Below are 19071 nucleotides of genomic sequence, written 5' to 3'. Positions count from 1 at the left end.
GAAGATTCAAATATCTGGGTTAATGGTCAAGGAGTGGGAAATGATAGGAGCCGTTGGAGAATGGAACCCTAGGTTGGAACATAAGAAGATAACCTTTGGAAATATCCGTGTGACCTCCACTCTATTGGGACGAATCAAAGAAGCCCAAATTGAGGATCCGATGGTACAGAAGTGGGTGAAAAAGGTAGAAAAAAGGGAAATTTTTTATTTTAATTTAAGTCCTGAGGGAATTTTGAGATTTAGAAATCGAATAGTACTGCCTGAGGATGAGAATTTGAGGAGAGAGATTTTGGATGAATCTCATCGATCGAAATATACCATCCATTCTGGTAGTACTAAGATGTGTCAGGACTTACGACGGTTATAATGGTGGGATAAGATAAAGAGGAAGATTGCTCAATATGTACAAACCTGTTTAGTCTGCCAGCAGGTTAAGACCGAACACCAAAAGCCTTCTGGATTACTACAACCTCTCGAGATCCCTGAATGGAAATGGGAGAACATTACCATGGACTTCGTTTCCTGTTTGTCTAGAACACAAAAAGGACATGATGCCGTTTGGGTGATCGTTGATCGGTTAACCAAATCGGCTTATTTCGTACCTGTAAATATGAAGTATTCCATAGATAAGTTGGCTCGGGTGTATATGGAGGAGATTGTGAGACTACATAGGGTTCCTGTCAGTATAGTGTCCGACCGAGACCCTCGTTTTGTGTCAAGATTTTGGCAAAAGTTTCAGGAGACCTTGGGAACTAAACTGAAATTAAGTACCACTTATCACCCTTAAACGGATGGGCAGTCGGAACGAACGATTCAAACTCTTGAAGATATGTTAAGAACTTGTGTTTTACACTTCGAGGGTAGTTGGGGCCAACATATGACATTAGTGGAATTCGCCTACAACAACAGTTACCATTCATCGATTCAAATGGCACCATATGAGGCTCTTTATGGACGAAATTGTCGATCTCCGTTATACTGGAATAAGGTAGGAGAAAAGAAGGTCTTGAACCTAACAATTATCCCATGGATGGAGGATACTCAAGAAAAGGTTAAGTTAATTCGTTAGAAACTCCAAACCGCTCAAAGTCGTCAAAAGAGCTATGCGGACAACCGAAGAAAAGACTTGGAGTTTGAAGTTGAAGATTGTGTTTTCCTTAAAATTACACCACTACGAAGTGTTACGATGGGTAGAGGAAAGAAACTTCAACCAAGATTCGTAGGGCCTTACCCGATACTCCAATGAGTTGGGAAAGTTGCATACCGGCTTGAGTTACCGCCGAGCTTGTCCCGGATACACGATGTCTTCCACGTGTCAATGCTCAAGAAATATTATCCTGACCCGACTCATATTGTGCAATCAGAGGAGATTGAGATAGATGAAACCCTTACCTACGAGGAGAAACCTGTACGTTTACAAGATCGAAAGGTGAAGGAACTGAGAAGTAAACAAATTTCATTAGTGAAAATCCTGTGGAAGAACCACGGAGTCGAAGAAGCGACCTGGGAGATGGAGGAGAATATGAAAAAGAAATACTCTGAATTGTTTGTGGATCAAGGTGGGAAATTTCGAGAACGAAATTCTTTTAAGGGGGAGAGAGTGTGAGAATCCGAAAATTTTCTTATTTTCTAGGCATTTATTTTAGTCTTTTGTGCCTAAATTTCATATTTTCTTTCTTATATGAATATTTTGGGAATTTTATGAGAACATATGATTTTTAAAATATTTTTTCCATATAAGTTATTTTCTGTGTTAATGGTGGTGTACGTTGGATGTGGGATCCGCTAGTGTGATAAGTGTGGTAACAATGGTTAATTGGGAGAAGTTGTATACAGGGATTATATTACATGGTATTATGAGCTAATTAGAGGTTAGCTAGTCAATTAAGTATTGCAAGACAAAGAGTTGAGATAAGTTTAAAAAGGCCACATGTTGCATTTTCATTGGATGGTGGACTTTTGACTAGTCTTTCTTCACCTTTACTAAAATAATTTTAACCAAAAACCATCTTCATTTCTAAGCTTCTTGGCCGAGCAACTAGAGAGAAAAGAAGAGATAAAGTTTTTTCAATTTTTCTTCCTTTCTTGCTTGAATCTTGCAAACCTACCGTTTAAATTCCAAATTCCTCCACAAAAGTGAGTTGATAAGCTAATTTAAGGCTTTTAGTGGAGCCATTTGTGAAGAACAAGCTCTAGTTATCTTGCTTCTTGGAGTTGCAAAGGTGAGTTGCCTAGATATCTTTCTTCTCATGATAATAATGATCAATTAAGGATTTCTAGTGGTGGAGCATGTCATTTTGTGGATTATTTCATAAGTTATGGTTGAGTTGTCTAATTTTCCTATTTATTGAGGATTTTTATGTTTTAATATATAAATTATTGTTTAGTCAGGGATTGATGGTTTGTTATGGTGTGAAATGGAGTTTATATAGGTTAGTTACGATTGTTTGCGGAAAATTTCGGTTTTGTACGGAAATTTCAGCTTTAGGATTCCAAACAGGCTTATTCTGTCCAAATTTATTTGAGCATGTTAGATGCCGAATCAAGCTTAGGTTAAAACATGAAAGTTGTAGAAAATGGTGTTAACTAGTTGGATATAAAATTTCAGCTCGATCTGAGCTGTGTAACCTGAGAAAAGACAGAAATACCGTAGACTGTCATAGGAAGAGTTCGCTGGACAGGGTGGGCATTTCACCCAATCTGACCGTGACTTTTCACCTTGATTCTTACCGAATTAGATTTTGGCCAAAACACGAAAGTTGTAGTGCTAGTCTTAGCTTTCCAACGGCCCTCGAAACACCTCAATTGGACTTCGGTAGCCTGAATTATGGTCGTTTAACCATACTGCAGTTAGCTAACCTGTTTGTGCGATACTGGTTTGGTACATTGAAATTTTGACCTAGCTATCCTACTAACTGGACTGAGTGGTATTCATCAAAGTTGTAGCCCTTTATCTCAGCTTTGAAACGGTGTAAATTGCACCCCAATCCGATAAGTGTATCTCCAGTTGTGACCATTCCGCTAAATAACGTCAAAACTGTCTTATGCTTTTCAACTTAAACTTCATTTCCGCACATGTCCCTAGTTTAACTATGCACTTATACGTTCTATTGGGCCTTATTTTTGGTAGTGCATGGATTTGATTTGACTCGTGTTCGAGTCTTAATTGTGATATTCTTGTTGTATAGGTCGTGCCGGTAATCCGACGCCTACGCCTGAAGCTAACTTATGAATTTGCGTACTTACCTTGGTGAGTGTACCATTATATGATCTAATGCTTAGATGGTTATTTATACTTGTATGTGTACTTGAATGGCTTGAATGAGACGAGTGTGTACTTATCGCTCCCGATCTCTTATCTGTAATACTATTATTATCAAATGTGAAATTGTACACATGTGTGATTTGACATGGCTTGGAGCTTTGCCCGACAACTTAATTGTGCTACTTGAGCTCATACCCCATTGGTCTTTAATCGAGTCGAGCCGGCAAGGGTTTGGGCGAATCGATAACGGACCTTGGGTTCACTGCAGTCGAGTGGAGTGTTAACTCCTCGACCTTATGGTATACTCGAGTATTACCCTCTCTGTTACTGTGAGGTGTTCGGGCTTGATAAGGGGGTGATCGGTGGAAGGGATACGGAGTAAAGTTGGGATCTACGAGATGTTCTTCTCTTTAAAGGTTGACGAAGTGTCAACGGGTTGGAGATCAAGTGCGGCAAGTGAAAAGTGGCTCTTGAGAGCCAATTGTATCCTTTTATTGACTTGTTTTGTTTATGAGTTTTGGGATCACTATGTGATAAAAGGTGTTTACTGGCGTGTCTTGTTGGTACCTCACGAGCGTAAGCTCACCCTCACTACTTTGTTTTCCTTACAGGGATATGAATAACTTTTGGGAGACTATATTGTTTTGAAGCACGAGTTGAGCTAGTTTTCATATAGTTTGAATATATTCTTTTGTAAAGTTCCTCGATGGTTGGAAAAACCCTAAATGTACTTTGATCTAAACATCTTCCTTTTGATTTGTAAATTACAAACGTATGTGTATAACACTGTTAAACCCTATTCATGTATCCTATTTAGTTTGGAAATGTTTCTCCGAGGTGTATGGTGATATCTACATTCGATTGGATTATGGTTGGATAGTGACGTGGCGGTCACTATTCATTTGCGATTTCAATTTTCGTTTCTCATGTTGTGGTTTTTAAATAGCTTGAGCGCGCTAATATTTTTCGGAACATTTTAGATTATATATGACCGTCTTAGTAGTCCTAGCGAGAGTTAGGCAGACACTGCGCTAACCCCTATGGTACACCCTAAGGGAAGATGAGGCTGTCACATTAATCCTTGTCTAGATAGGATTCGGTATTCTTATTAGTTAACATGTTGTTAATCCTAGTCAAGATAGACTTCGAGAATCTGTTCTATAGTTCACTTTTGGAAACTGGATTGCATCATTTTCTTTTTTTTTTCTTTTTTTTTTCGGGACATTGGGAATTAACATCAATACTGTATTTGTTACCTAAATCAATATCACTTTTGGAAACTGGATTGCATCATTTTATTTTTTTTTTCGGGGACATTGGGAATTTACATCAATATTGTATTTGTTACCTAAATCAATATCACTATTGGAAACTAGATTGCATCATTTTCTTTTTTTCCGGGACATTGAGAATTTACATCAATATTGTATTTGTTACCCAAATCAACTTATCTACTTATATGGGATTTGTTGCCTAAATTGATTTATCAATTTATATCGGAAAGTAGCCGTGTTTATTTGCTTATAGACCAAATAGATTACATAATAATCAAATGTTTTTGTTTATATGCTTCTAGACCAAATGCATTATAAAATCAAATGTTTTTGATAGCTCGCTTTTATATAGTGATTGGTTGCCAACGAAATCATGCTCAAGATTATTCTTTAACCCTTCAAACATGAGCCAAATTAGAAATTAACCTTATGATTAATTTAATGCTGTCATTTAAAAACAAGAAAAGAAAATAATTCATTATCTACTCCTTTATGAATTAAATAGTACATCTTCCTCGAGTTAAAAGATCAAGAAAATGGTATTTCAGATATGTTTTGATGTGTAAGCACAATTACTGAGGTTGTAATGTCATCACCAAGAGATGGGTACTCAGTTAAATAAATGCTATTAATAGATTCGTTAACCTGCTGCCTGTGACTTCCAAGCCTTCCAAAGCATCTTGCCCAGCCCAAAATTTGCCCTTATGTATAGGCATCAAGCGTGTCTGACGATAGATTTGTAAGAATATGATTTTGAAGGCATATTCTAATTCATGATGGAGATCGGAGTCGAATCCATTCAAACTTTTTTTCATCCAAAAAAAAAAAAATTAAGCGTGTTTTGCTTAAAACAAGCTACATGTCAGTTGAAAATAGATTAAACAGTCAGAAATCAAAATTTTAGTAAAAAATCAGTGTTATGTTCTATAAAAACTCATCTTTGAAGAAGATTCCTAAACTTTTGCCAAAGTTTGTGAGAATTAGGGTGGTCATAAATGTGGTAAAAAAAATTGCTTCTTTCAATTGGTAGAATATCTATGCTAAAATATGGGCTATATCAAATGTACTCAAAAATTTTTCCAAAAAAAAAAAAAGAGATAGAAAATACTTTTTTTCAGATAGAAAATAATTAATGTCTTCTATATTTAATATCTATCAGACTAGAGCACACAAAGGTAAAGTGTTGCAACTGGTAAGGACTTGAACAATTATTCTGCATGAGGAATATATATATATATATATATATATATATATATATATATAGCTATCAATGTGTATACATTTAGTCACAAGAAGAAACCAAAGATATTAGTCCTTCCAAGTGATTACCCTAAGTAAGTCTCAGAATAATAAAACCCAATTCTCCCATAATTTATGATTTGAACAGTTTGAACCCATATGTGCCCTTCAGAGTGATAAAAGGGCTTTGGATTAGTACACTTGAAGATATTCAACATGATATCAAGAACAATGAATCAGCCAAAATGTCAATTTACTTACTCAAACCCAGAAAAGAAAAGCAAATCTCAAATGAATTCCGAAACAGTATGAAGTGAATCAAGTGTAGAACCAGAGCTGGGAGGTGAAATCAAAACAGTTCATCCGAATGCTCCACTCATGTAGCATTATCTCTCAACTTCTCCATTTCTTTTGTATGCAACAACATCTATAGCTAATTCGTTAAGTATGTGTTCTAATTTTGCGCCTACTAGAAATAATAGCTTCAATTGGACAAAGATTAAAATCTCAATGCTGCACAAAATAGGTAGTTAACTGCAGCTCTATAAGTGGGTAATTAAGTTGATTGACATACTAGTGAAGGCAAAAATGATAGCCAAAAATATGTGTGCCACCTTGCAATAATTAACCATACCAAGGATAGAATATCAATTCAAATTCCATCACCATATCAATATGTAAACAGACCAGAAAGGATCCACCTACCTGATAAATTCATTAACAAAAAGAGCATAACAAAGATCCACATGTACCAGCTGAGTTAAGGATCAGCCATCAGTATTATTGGCATGAAGAATTCCAGTGACTTCTCATTCAGTTTTCTACAATGGAAGAAACTCTTTTCTTGATGTCATGCACATCATTACACCCGCCACATATACATGTGAAAGTCAAAATTAGGCATGGATTGGAGGGACAATGGCCCTGAAAGCAAGATAGGGACAAGAAATCAAGAATGCTAATTAAGAAGAAAAATATTGGTTACATCAGAAATTACCAGTTTTAGTTATTAGCAATATATTATGATCATTGTACATGCTATCCGTAGATTGGCTAGCCAACCTATGACTTTCACCGGTTGCAGAACTAGGTCTCCTCTTTGCCCATTTCAAAATAAGCTCCTGTATGTATTCATCGAACATGCCTTGCTTAAACATGCTACCCATCTATAATAATAAATAAATAAAAATAAAAAGTTAGGAAAAAACACAATATTTCTAGTTCAATATCAGTCAGTATCATTCTTAATTATAGTACCTGTGTGACTAAAGCATATAAAGGTAAAGTACTGTAACTGCAAAGAACTTGGACAAGTATCCTGCATAGGTGAAATATTTATCAATCGACAAAATAAGAGCAAGAAAGCTACAATATTTATTTTTCTCATTTCCTAGTAATTACCCTATAGTAAGCCTTGGGATAATAAATTCCAATTCTTCCATAATGCATGATTTGAACCCATATGTGGTCTGGAGGGTGATAAAACGGCTTTGGGTTGGTACACTTGGAAGTTATTCCAAATGAACAAGAACAACGCATCAGCAAAAATTATCAATTCACTTACCCAAACCCAAAAAAGAAAAGCAATCTCGAATGAATTTTGAAACAATATGAAGTGAACCAAGTATAGAAAAAGATTTGGGCTATGAAACCAAAAAAGTTCATCAGAAGGCTTCACCGGTGCAGCATCAGCTTCTTCATTCCTTTTCTCTACAACCTCTTGAGCTAATTCAGTAATTATGTGCTCTAATTTAGCACCCACAAGAAGTAATAGCTGCAATTTGAACCTCATGAAAACCTTAGTAGTTGCATGAACTGAGCAGGTAACAACTATTTAAGCCGGTAATTAAGTCGATTTACTCACTACTAAAGGCATAAATGATAGCCAGAAATATTAGTACCATCCTGCAGCAACTAACCATGCATAGAAGGGCAGGATCAATATAAATTTTCCAAATGTGGTCATGACAAGAATGAAATTCAGAAGCAAAGAAGGATTTGCCAAATCCATCGACAAAAAGACCAATACAAAGACCCACAAGTACCAGCTGTTGTTAAGGATCAGGCATCAATACTGTTGGAATGACTTTTCATTGTAGTCTAGAATATGAGAAGTTGAATGTGTATAGGTAGCTAGTTATACCTTATACCAACTATTTTCTTGAAGTCCTGTTCGAGGGTTCGCATCATATAAGTGTGAAAATCGAAGTTAGGCATGGAGGGACAATGAGCCTGAAAGCAAGATAGGTGGACAGCACACACAATGAGGAATAATAGAAGAAAAATATTTGTTTACACCAGAAATTACATGTTTGAATCAGAGCAATGTTAATTGATAATTGTACACGTATAAATCCTCTTCGCAAAGCAATGTAGTCTGGCTTGGTGACTGAGCCATAAAACTGCTTGAAGAACGACACCTGCAAAAGATTTTGGACCAACAAAAAAATTTTGTATGAGATGAAAGATTGGAAGTTACTTCACCAAGCCATAGCCAAATTAAATCAAGAGAAAATGCATCTCAAAAAGATGTTTCCCACCAATATATATATGTGGTTCATTTTTACTCAATTTAAGTAATTAAATGCCTTCTCAAATATGAAAGTCATCTTCTGCGAGTATTCCTTAGATATTAAGCAACTTGAAGCTCATGGTACAGGATTTTTTTTTTTTTTAAAAAGGTAAATAGTCCAATTTTACTCCTCTATTCCCACGTTTAGAATGATAGAAACCAAGCTATCTCTTCGTCCATTATTTAGGTGCAGGGAGAAAAAATTTCTACAGTATCAAGGAAAAAAAAAAAAAACTGGTACAAGAATCTTGATATAGGATTGAAACCATGGTAGTTTCCATAAACACAAAACCCTTAAATTCCTATCAAATCCAAGAACACTTAAGGACCAATTTGATGTTTTCCATTCATTTGCCAATTTTTAGTGGAACGTGATAGGATCAAGAAATCTGTTACAAACCAAGAAGAAAATTCATATGAAAACAGAATTTCCCTAGTTTTTCAGGGTTATTAAATGTTAGAATAAAAGAATTGGGTATTTTAATTGCTGGTATATTTTGTCTGGGATGGTCAAATTATAAGGGAGGCAAATGTAATAAACCCCTAAACTAACTACTACTTCTAGTAAATGATATTTACAATAAGCAAGTAAAATGTACTATCATATGACAATCGGTACTACAGCTAAATATTTAACATGGATAAATCAAATTATTTTTAGTACAATTCATTAATGAAGAATGTAAAGAAACTCACCATCCAACTCACAACAGCAAACTTTCTCCAATATCTCCCTGCTTTCTCCTTGAATATTCGGTGGTGGTGGATATGAATTGCATGAGCTGCCACAATGAAAAGTGCAACAAACCCCACAAAAAAAATTTTTTTTAGACCAACGAAACCAAATAATTCTTGGTAGAATAGATAGAGTCGTGGTAGAATAATTCTTAAATAGTTGCTAGTATAATTTTGTTTATAAAAAAAAGTAATAATTTGCCAGAAAAATTACCGCTATGTGGTTGTGATATCTCGCTTCTAATTGAATTATCATAGTGCTTCCATTGTCTTATCTACGATGAGATCAAGTTTATGAATTGAAAAAAAAGAAGCTAAATTTAGACAAAAACCAACAATTCATTTTGTTTGCTAAATATATAGATCGACTATGGGTTTTGCACTTTGAAAAATTTCTGTAACTTCTCCGGAAGATAGATATAGATTTGAGATCATATTTGATGCAGTTGTCGGAAAACAACTTTTACCAAACTAGAAATTTTTAGTGTGTAATTCAGATTTCTCGGAATGGATAACCAAAAGATAAATTAAAATCCATACTGAATACCATTTTTTTTAGTTAGGGGTATTCCAGCTTTTCGACCAGACTAAATACCATTTGACCCCGTAAAATTCACTTTGCAACATGTCTTTTGAACAAAGGCAACAAAAATTCCAGCGAGACTATGATTTTCATATTATTGTACGACGAGCTTCGAATGCAGTACCTTTTCTCCTTCTAGAAGCATGGTGTAACACAGAAGATCACATGAACCACAGCCAACACAAATATGAAAATGTGCAGCTGATGCAATGCTTCCAGTGACAACAGTGGGAGTTTTCCCTGTAAATGTAATCCAACATATAAACAAGAAAAGAAAAAAAAACCACAAACATAACTTGGAAATTATCATCTTTTAAGTAGTAGAATGGAACCTATGTATACATGAATTTTGTGCATTTAGACCAGAAGGTAAAAGTAAAGTTTACTTTTTTTTTTTTGGGAAACCTGGCGTGCACAAGTTTCCAAGCTCACATCTTCAGCCAAAAGCCTCCTCCCATGTTTTGCGATGTCAAGATGCTCAGAACCACCAGAGGATGCCTCAGTTTTAAGCTTGCATGGGAGCATGATGTTTGCAGAATCATGAGGAATGCATACATGGCTTATTAGACCTTGAAACACCATCAAGAGTAAGGAAATAAACCCCAAAAGCATCAATTCTGCAACAATGGGAAGGAAAACAGCACATGCATTGTAAGGCAAAAGTAGTGAATACTGTTGTTGATCAGAAATTCTGGGATACTTAAACAATCACAAACCCCCCTTGACCTTTTCTAATGCCTCATACAACGAGTGTAGCTTCCGGTGCTTGAACAACTGAATTCCAAAACAACATCTTTTTTTCCTTAGGTTAAAAGGTTATTGTTTGAGCAAAAAACCGTGGGTTGGATACTAGAGTTGCAGTTAAAGTTAGGAACTATAGATTGACCACAAGACCACAAGGTAAATCCATTGACGGCAAAGATATGTTGATTGGTTGTTGAATGATTGCCCATTAATTAGCATTGGAGCTTAAGTTGACCATTGAACGAGTGCTTAATTAACTTAAAGTTTGACCCGTACTAAATTTCAAGGAGGTTATAGTTCAACATGGTTGATTAAAGGTTTTGCTGACTATTAAGCATATTCATAATGCCTCCAAATCAAGGAAAACATATATATAACAAATGAAGTATTAAAATGTAATTACAAATTTAATTGAAAAAAATACAAAAAGACCTTACACGTCTTTTAAAAGTTAAAACACATAAAATTAGAAGATGTAATTAATTTTTCACTCACCATATTAATTTCTGAGAAAACATCAATATTAAGAGTCTAAAAAACTAGTTGTATTCCGTGCACTGCACGTATTCCTAAACTAGTTAGAGAAAGGGTAGGGTGAACTTATGTTTAATTTAGAAGAATCAAGCCAATATTTTGACACTTACATAGTGTCAATCAAGACGAAATTGCCTAAAATTGATTAGAACTCCACAGCTTCAGCTATTCATAAATTAGATTGCATCTCTCAACCTGAATTATTCTTCACAACAAATGATAGGCTTTTTACCTATTTGTCTCCCATTTTATCCTGTGCATTTATTAGGCGACAATTTAGTTGTGATTTGAAGGGAAAGCTTCCCACAAAATGAACATGAGAAGAATTGAGTGCCCGACCAGGTTGATAACCAATGTTTTAAAACCCGGGCCGTCAATTGAACCGGTGAAGTGAAAGGGTCGAGGTTCAACTGGTCGGACCAGTTCAACCTCGGTTCAATGAATTTTTTTAAAAATAATTTATATAAATATATATATGCACAAAATAAGACATGCAATAGACTAATTTAAAACTTTATATGATGAAAAGTTTACTATTTTTGAATAACTTGAATTTTCAAAAATAAAATTTTTAAATTATAAGCTAAAACAAATAAATTTCATTTCAATTTCAATTATATCTACCAAAATAATCTTAAATCCAACCCAAAAATATCACAATATTTTGAAATTATACAAAATTCAAGTCTATGAGAATTTGACATTATGAACTTAAATTTTAATTTACGTCTTTGGGATTTAGAGATTGCAATTTTAAAAAGAAAGTTCGGAGTTTGAAGGAAGTCAAGAGAATCGAAAACAGAAATGCAAACTTGATAAGAAACAAAAAATGAGATAAAAGTGAGTGGTTGCAGTATTAAATAATTTGGGTTAAAGAAAAATAATTCTTTTTTAATTTTTTTCAATTTAATGGACAAAAACAAAATTAAAAAGATGCAAGAAAACATCAATAAATTAAAACTAAAGAGGTTTGATTTAAAAGGGCGTAACAAAAAAAAGAGGGGAGAGAGAGAGAGAGAGAGAGTGTGTGTGTGTGTGTGTGTGTGTGTCTGTGTTGAAGATTAAAAAGAAAGAGTCATGAAAGAATGAGATTTTGTAAGAAAAATGGAAAAAATAAATATGGATGTTTGTTATGTATATATAAATAAGTTATATAAAAAAAAAACAAATAAGATATGATGATGCAATAGTTACTACATTGGTCTTGTATTACAAAGGTCTTGAGTTTGAATCTTGATAGAAGCATTTTGCAAAACTTAAAAAAAGGGGGGGAACTTGAAAACCGGTTCGATCTGGTTCAGCGGTTTTGACCGATTTGACCGGTTTTTTGACAAAGTCAACACCAACACAGAACCGGACCGGTGTCATGGCCGGTTCGCGGCTCAACCGGTCGAACTGGCCGATCCGGTCCGATTTTCAAAACACTGTTGATAACTTGGAACAAGTTTCAGGTTTAAGTTTTATACATGTGAGTTGATTAGTCTAATTATGCCTTAGTAATGCTTCCACCATTTGAAGGTTAGTTTATAGTGTTGCTCATTTATAAGTCAATCTATATTGATCATGCTATTATGGGTTAGTTGTAGTTAGACTTGTAAATTAAGTTATATGAATTGAGTTTTGATATGCTCAAATTTTTTGAGCTCAAACTCAACTCATCTATGATCATATTTTTGTAACTCATAATCAACTCACAAAAAAAGTTGGGTCTACTTCGGTCAAGCACAAATCTGACTAAAAGAAACAACCAACCAATCCAAAGAAGTCGTATAACACTTAAGTAAAGTTGCAATGCTAATAAAATATTGAGAAGGATAGAAGAAGGGATTTTTTGATCCTACAGGGGTAGTAGTGTAACAGATGGAGAGATAACAAACTGTATGTTAAAAAAATCTAACATTTTAGTAGTAGATACTCTAAAACAAAAAAATAACATACACACCCACACACATATTGGTAAAGAAGGGGCAGAATTCATACATACATACATACATATAATATATATATATATATATATATATATATATAAATATAAAGGAGGGGCAGAATATATGAAATGGAAAGGGATTCTAGGGACTCAATATTAGCCACTAGACTAAGCCTACTCCACACGTACATGCGCAACGTATATACACACGCATGCACACAAATATTAGCACTAGTATATATATATTATTTTGACTTATTAAGTGGGTCGAGTTTAGTGCAATCCAAAATCAACTCATTTTCATTCGGACAAAATACTTCGGCCCAATCTCAGCTTAACTCACACTGCACACAGCCCGATAAATTCAGGGCTGAATGGGCAAAATATTTTGGCCAAACTGATAGGCCTAGTTGTACTCTTACAATGAAAGGAGGGGTAGAGGGGTGGGATACGTACAAAATTTACCATCTTTTCAATAGGTAGACATGACATATAAGGTATAAGATATAAATCCTCTTTGGGGTTTACTTCCAAGTGACTAGGATTTTGGCGCTAAATTTTTGACCGACTCACATGGTTCGTTTCAAAATATTTGGGGCATAGACAAACCAGAAAATTTTTCTTTAAGGGAGCAAAATTTAACGTATCTAAAACTTCCATATATACATATATTAGTTTCAAGTTTTGTAGGGATAAAAGTTTTAATTTACAGACACCTTTTTGAAAATCTTTAATTTTCTGAAGAAAAAAAATAATTTTTTAGAACTTGGCGGAGCAATGGTCCCTCCATACCCCTCCCTAGTTCTGTTTCTAAGAGGCTCAAGGACAAACATGACACGTTCTTCAAAATATGACAAACACGGAGGGCGACATAATCTAACCCCAAAATTATAGGTGGAAACTTAAATAAAAACATGAGGAAACTATTATCTATATATGAACCTTACATTTCCTAAAAACTAGGAAACCTAATCTATCAAGTCTTGCTACTTCATGAACTAGTCTTGGTAACTCAGCCTCTAATTGAAAAGTTTTGTATCCACTAGATCAACCACCTGATTTGCTCGTCTAAAAACAGTGAAAAATAGACACTAAGACTTGCTTTAAAGACATTAGCTGGGCTACAGTGTCACAGATACTACACTGTCTGTGTCTCCGCTGCAATTTAAAATGTTCCAGTTCTTGATTAGACACTAAAACTTTGGCTTAATGATCAGCACAAACTTTTCACTCCATTACCTGTAAATCCAGACTCCAATACCACTTGATGTGATTACAGGCAACACTGTCTGGCTCGTTATCCCAATTAGAGTTTATGTAGCCACTGTGTGTAGAATTAAATTAATAAAAAAACTTAGTTTAATAAAATGGAAAGGATAGTATAAAATAAAGTATCCACTCTAGATTTCCGCTACTTACTTGCAGGCTTCCCAGGGTCCAGGGATACCAGTGGTAGTTGCATGAAGTGATTTTTGCACAGCAGGAGTATTTAGGTAAGTGAGAAGATAATTATCCGAGCATGGATTATACTTAGATATCTGTTTTAATCAAAGCGATTTTCAAAATTTTGTTAATTTAATCTTGTTTTTATTTAGAGCAGAAAGAATGAGTATTAGTGTATAGAATCAAGTTTTACCGAAGAAGGAGCATTTGAAGACGAAGAACACAAAGGAGCATATATATTGTAATCGTCAATATGGCCTTTAGCTGAATCTACTTAGCCTAGGTATGTTACGCAAGCATCTGATACTGGATCTTCTGAAGAAAAATTGCAACTGGAAGCAATACCCTGATGAATTCATTGGATATAAGGGCATGTGCCCAGTAATAATCATAACTACCTCTAGTTTGAGTTTCAATATCGATGACTCCATTCCCAATCTGCAAGCAATTGACAACATATGATCATCATTTAATGTGTCATTAAGCTAAATAAACAAAAAAAAAATGAAGAAAATTGATGATTCAAGAAAGAAAAAACTTGCAAGAATTCCTTTCAAGTTAATGACAGTATATGGTTAGTCATCTTGTTGTTATGGAGGATTAGTTGACCAAGTTGATGCAAATAATGACCGGCATAGCTTTCTCCCATTATGAAGTCACCTGGTTTTGTATCTGGGAATATTTCTAACCAATTGACTAAAAATGTATAAAAATCTGCTGCAGTTTTTGTGGCTCCGGTTATGTAATCCGATGATGTATTTGAGTAAGAAAATCCAACACCCACAGGGGATTCCAAGAATAGTGACGTGCGCGGGGTATACATATATAATTAACTCATTCACAATCAAGTTTTACATTTATAAACTCCTAAATAACCCACACGCGATTTATCTCAAGTATACGAATCGTGAGCGAGTATAGGGTATTAAGAGTCGATCCCACAGGGAAGATTGCAATTACCGGTGATTTTCGAACTCCTTTATTATCTAGACTACCATAAATATAAAAGTAATGAAAATTAACACTAGAAAGCTCCTAGAGATATGGAATTCCTCACTACTCTTGCAAATGAGATTACCGGTTAAGTGAATGTTATTATCTTAACTAGTTATGACATAATTTCCTAATATATGTGAAACCTACTCTCGTAGTGAATCAACTATACTTGTAATTAAGTCATACCTATTCTCGTGGTTATGAAATTAACTACAAGTTTCATTTCTTCTATGAAATTACATGAAACATGTCACTTAAACCACATAGGTGCACCTCTACTTTCGTGAGTAAACTCCCTATGTTTATCACTTCCTTGAACTAGTGTTAAATTCCAATTCCCATTGCAAATTTAATACCTTAGATGATCACAATTAATGGCTAGTTAATTATGATTAGAATATCAAAAGTGATAAATAACCTGCTCAAAATAATATCACCAAATAACCAAATAAACATCACTAACAAAATATAAAAAGTTCATCCATGCTCTAGGCATTAACTTTAGAAATACATAATAAACATAAAATTCAAAACTTGTATATTAACCATACTTAAGAATCCAATACAAAAGATAAAGAGTTGGAGAAGAGATAACCCATGTCACTTGAACTTCAACTCCTCCTTCTTCATCTCCATCTTCGTCCTAATCTAGCTAATATACAAGAAGGATGAACTAACTAGCTAAACTATCCTACACTAAGGAAATGGAAGAACTACATTTTTGTGGTAATTCTTGCACTCTCCAAGCTCTTAGCTTGCAAAAATTGCTAGCCCCAGAGAATATGACCGGCCTCAGTTTTTATCCTAAAATTCTGGTATCCTCCATTCACCTACCGTATTTTTCTTCTCCCCTTTGTTTCTCTAAATCTGGTGTTAACGAAGTCAACAAAACAAAGTTCCAGCCTCTTGATTCTACTATATATTTTTTACTTGATAATAAGCTATTTTTCTTCCTTTGTGCATCAGAAACATGTGCAGCCTACGTTTTCTCTCCAACTCTAGTTGGAAAGTAGTGTGAAGATGAGAAAAATGGCTGAGCAAATTGCAGAAATTCGGGTACCATACGCGTTTTCACTTTTGACCTCATTTCAACTGCAAGTTTCTCTATGATAGCCACTGAACTAGCTGTTATTTAAAACACAAAGGTTGTAGCCCTTTGAATTAGCGTTCCAATACTTCAATAATCATCTAATTTGGAGATCGGTGGACTGAGAAATGGTCGAAATATGATAGACTGGTCAATTCTAGGCTTCAGCTTTTGACCATCCAGATAAGTTTCTGTGTTTTGACTTTTTGACCAAGAAAACGGCTGAATTGGACTTTGATATCTTCATACCAAATGTAGATATATCTCTTAGATTCAAAATGGTACCAAGATCACTTCGATCTGATCATTGTAGCTCAAGATATAACCAAAATACCAAGATATGTCGAAATTGTCTTTACTTGAATTCCCTCAATTGAATGTTTTGTATTTCATGCCTTCTTTAAACCACTTCAATTCATCAATTATCATCCAATTTTCTTCTCAATTCACTCCAACTGATGATTGAGTCCTTAAACCTACAAAAACACGAAGTTCTTTCCATTAAAATCTATATAAATGCAATTTTTGCCAATTAAACCGCAACATAGATATCTTGACCAAAACCCTAGTTAATTAACTATAAAACTAGATAAAACACACCAAAGCTAACTAATAAAGCATGCTAAAAATACGTAAAATATCCACTTATCAAATAGCACATTTGCCTCTGTTTGTAAAATGAAAAACTCATTAGTTGAAGCTTATTCTGAATTTGTCCAAATCAATTAGCAATTGCAAACAAATCATGAGTTCTTACCAGTGTTCCAGGCATAGGGTTTTTCCACCTTTACCAACCATGGTTCACAGTCGTGGTCGCGGTTGCAGTTGCAGCCCTGACTGTTCCACATCGGTCTCAGTATATCGGTCGCGGTTTCGGCGAGACACAAATTTTTGAAATATTTAATATTCTAAAAATTGTAAAAAAATATGATAAAAAAATAATTAAAAATTTAGCAAAAAAAATTAAAATTTGAGCTAACTCGGGATGACTCGGGACGATTCGACCGTTTCTATCTGTCTCGGAGACGTCTCGGCGATTCATTATCTTGGAGTCATCCCGTCCTGATATCGGAAAGCCCCGATCCGGTGACAACTCAGCCGAGTCGTTTTGGTCTCGGCCGAGTCTTTGAATCATGTTACCAACTCGAAATGGTCCAAGTTCAGTCGTTGCTCCATCCTCGAGTGAAGAGCAACCAGGTACAGTCAAATCCTATCGTTTAAGAAGTTCTTTTCATGAAATGTACACCTATCAACCAACAGCTACGAAGAATAGGGACGAAAATTGTACCTCCATTTAGCCATAGCACAAGGGGCTTGGTAGAACAGTTTTGAGACTCAGGAAAATAGAATTAAAGAGCTCTACCAGCCTCATGATCAACAATGACATACCCTGAATATTTGATCAAAATTTACATCATTTGGTTTACCTGTCAGCGTTGTGATCTTATCCTCTACCTTCACACCATGTTGGTCGCCAACATAAACTGGCGAATACTCATTTGCCAAATCCTCACTCACATGATTGATTGATTTTCTTAAGCCACAAGCCTTAACGAATTGCACAAGAGGATCATCACATCTATATTCATGTCCAAGTCCACCATAACATTGTGTAGCAGATTCCACTAGGGAGATAAGAGTGAGATATAACAGTGTTGCACCTTTCATTTTTGGGATGTATAGCTAGCTAGATATCTGTGATTTCTTTCTCTAATGGAAGGCTTCACTTTTGTGATTTCTTTCCCATTCTTGTAATTGTTGTATTCACCAGCTAAAAATGTGTGAACCAAAAGGTGAGATATTTTATAGGTTTCATGCCAAGAATGAGATCTTGCCATCTTACTAATAAAATCAACCTAAATAAAGAGAATAGAAGACCATGAAGTGAGAGGGGTCAAATAGTCAGATAACATTTAGAATGAGCAGATAAACCAAAAACGACTTCAAAGATTCATAAATTCTGCTAGCTATCGCTTTGCAATTTGCATTCCATAAGTAATAGTTCCCGAATTCTTTTTCTTTTCATGTCCTGTGTCTCATCATTATCATTATTGTATAAAAAGTATGATGAGTTTTGGCGATAGCGAGTGTAAGTGTAAGCATATTTTGATTTTAGTTTTTGTTATGTCTAAATTACCCTCGCGTCATTTAATTAGAATTATTGCATGTCAATCATGACAATAATAAGAAAAATGAAAAGTATCAATAAATCACATCTGAAGCACTTTGGTCATTAAAATTAAAAACTGGCCATTTACAACTATATTCACTAATCATTTTCTTCATCTCTAATTATTATATGTATTCAAATTATCTACAATTATTATATTCTTGTGCGTGATAATTAAAGCTAACTATTTTTTATATAGATATTGGTTTAGAAGAAAATCACGATTAATAAGAAGACAAAAGATTATAAATAGTTAATGAGAAAGCAAAAGGTTAAATTGATGATTAAATTCAATATATTATGTATGTCATATTGACTAAGAAAATTTAAAAAAGTTATTGATAATTATAAAAAATATAACAGAAAAAGTTTACAACTACTGAATTTGGTAAAAATTTGTTGTATCCAAATCATAATGTTTTAGTATGTATTTTGCTTAGGTTTTATTGTATACACTAATTTGACACAACATGAAAAATTTTCTCTTCTTACTGTCACAATC

At 34.5% G+C, this 19071-nt stretch overlaps 2 pseudogenes; both read right to left on the bottom strand.

Moving 5' to 3' along the window:
- Positions 1-6448: 6448 nt before the first annotated feature.
- On the bottom strand, positions 6449-10578 carry LOC113740139 (MLO-like protein 13; annotated as a pseudogene).
- A 3342-nt stretch (positions 10579-13920) lies between these two features.
- On the bottom strand, positions 13921-15139 carry LOC140005453 (serine carboxypeptidase 1-like; annotated as a pseudogene).
- Positions 15140-19071: the final 3932 nt, after the last annotated feature.

Source organism: Coffea arabica, chromosome 1c (genome assembly GCF_036785885.1).
Source record: "Coffea arabica cultivar ET-39 chromosome 1c, Coffea Arabica ET-39 HiFi, whole genome shotgun sequence".
NCBI classification, from domain to species: Eukaryota; Viridiplantae; Streptophyta; class Magnoliopsida; order Gentianales; family Rubiaceae; genus Coffea; species Coffea arabica.
The sequence above is the reverse complement of the archived record's forward strand: the minus strand, read 5'-3'. Positions and strand labels throughout refer to the sequence as shown.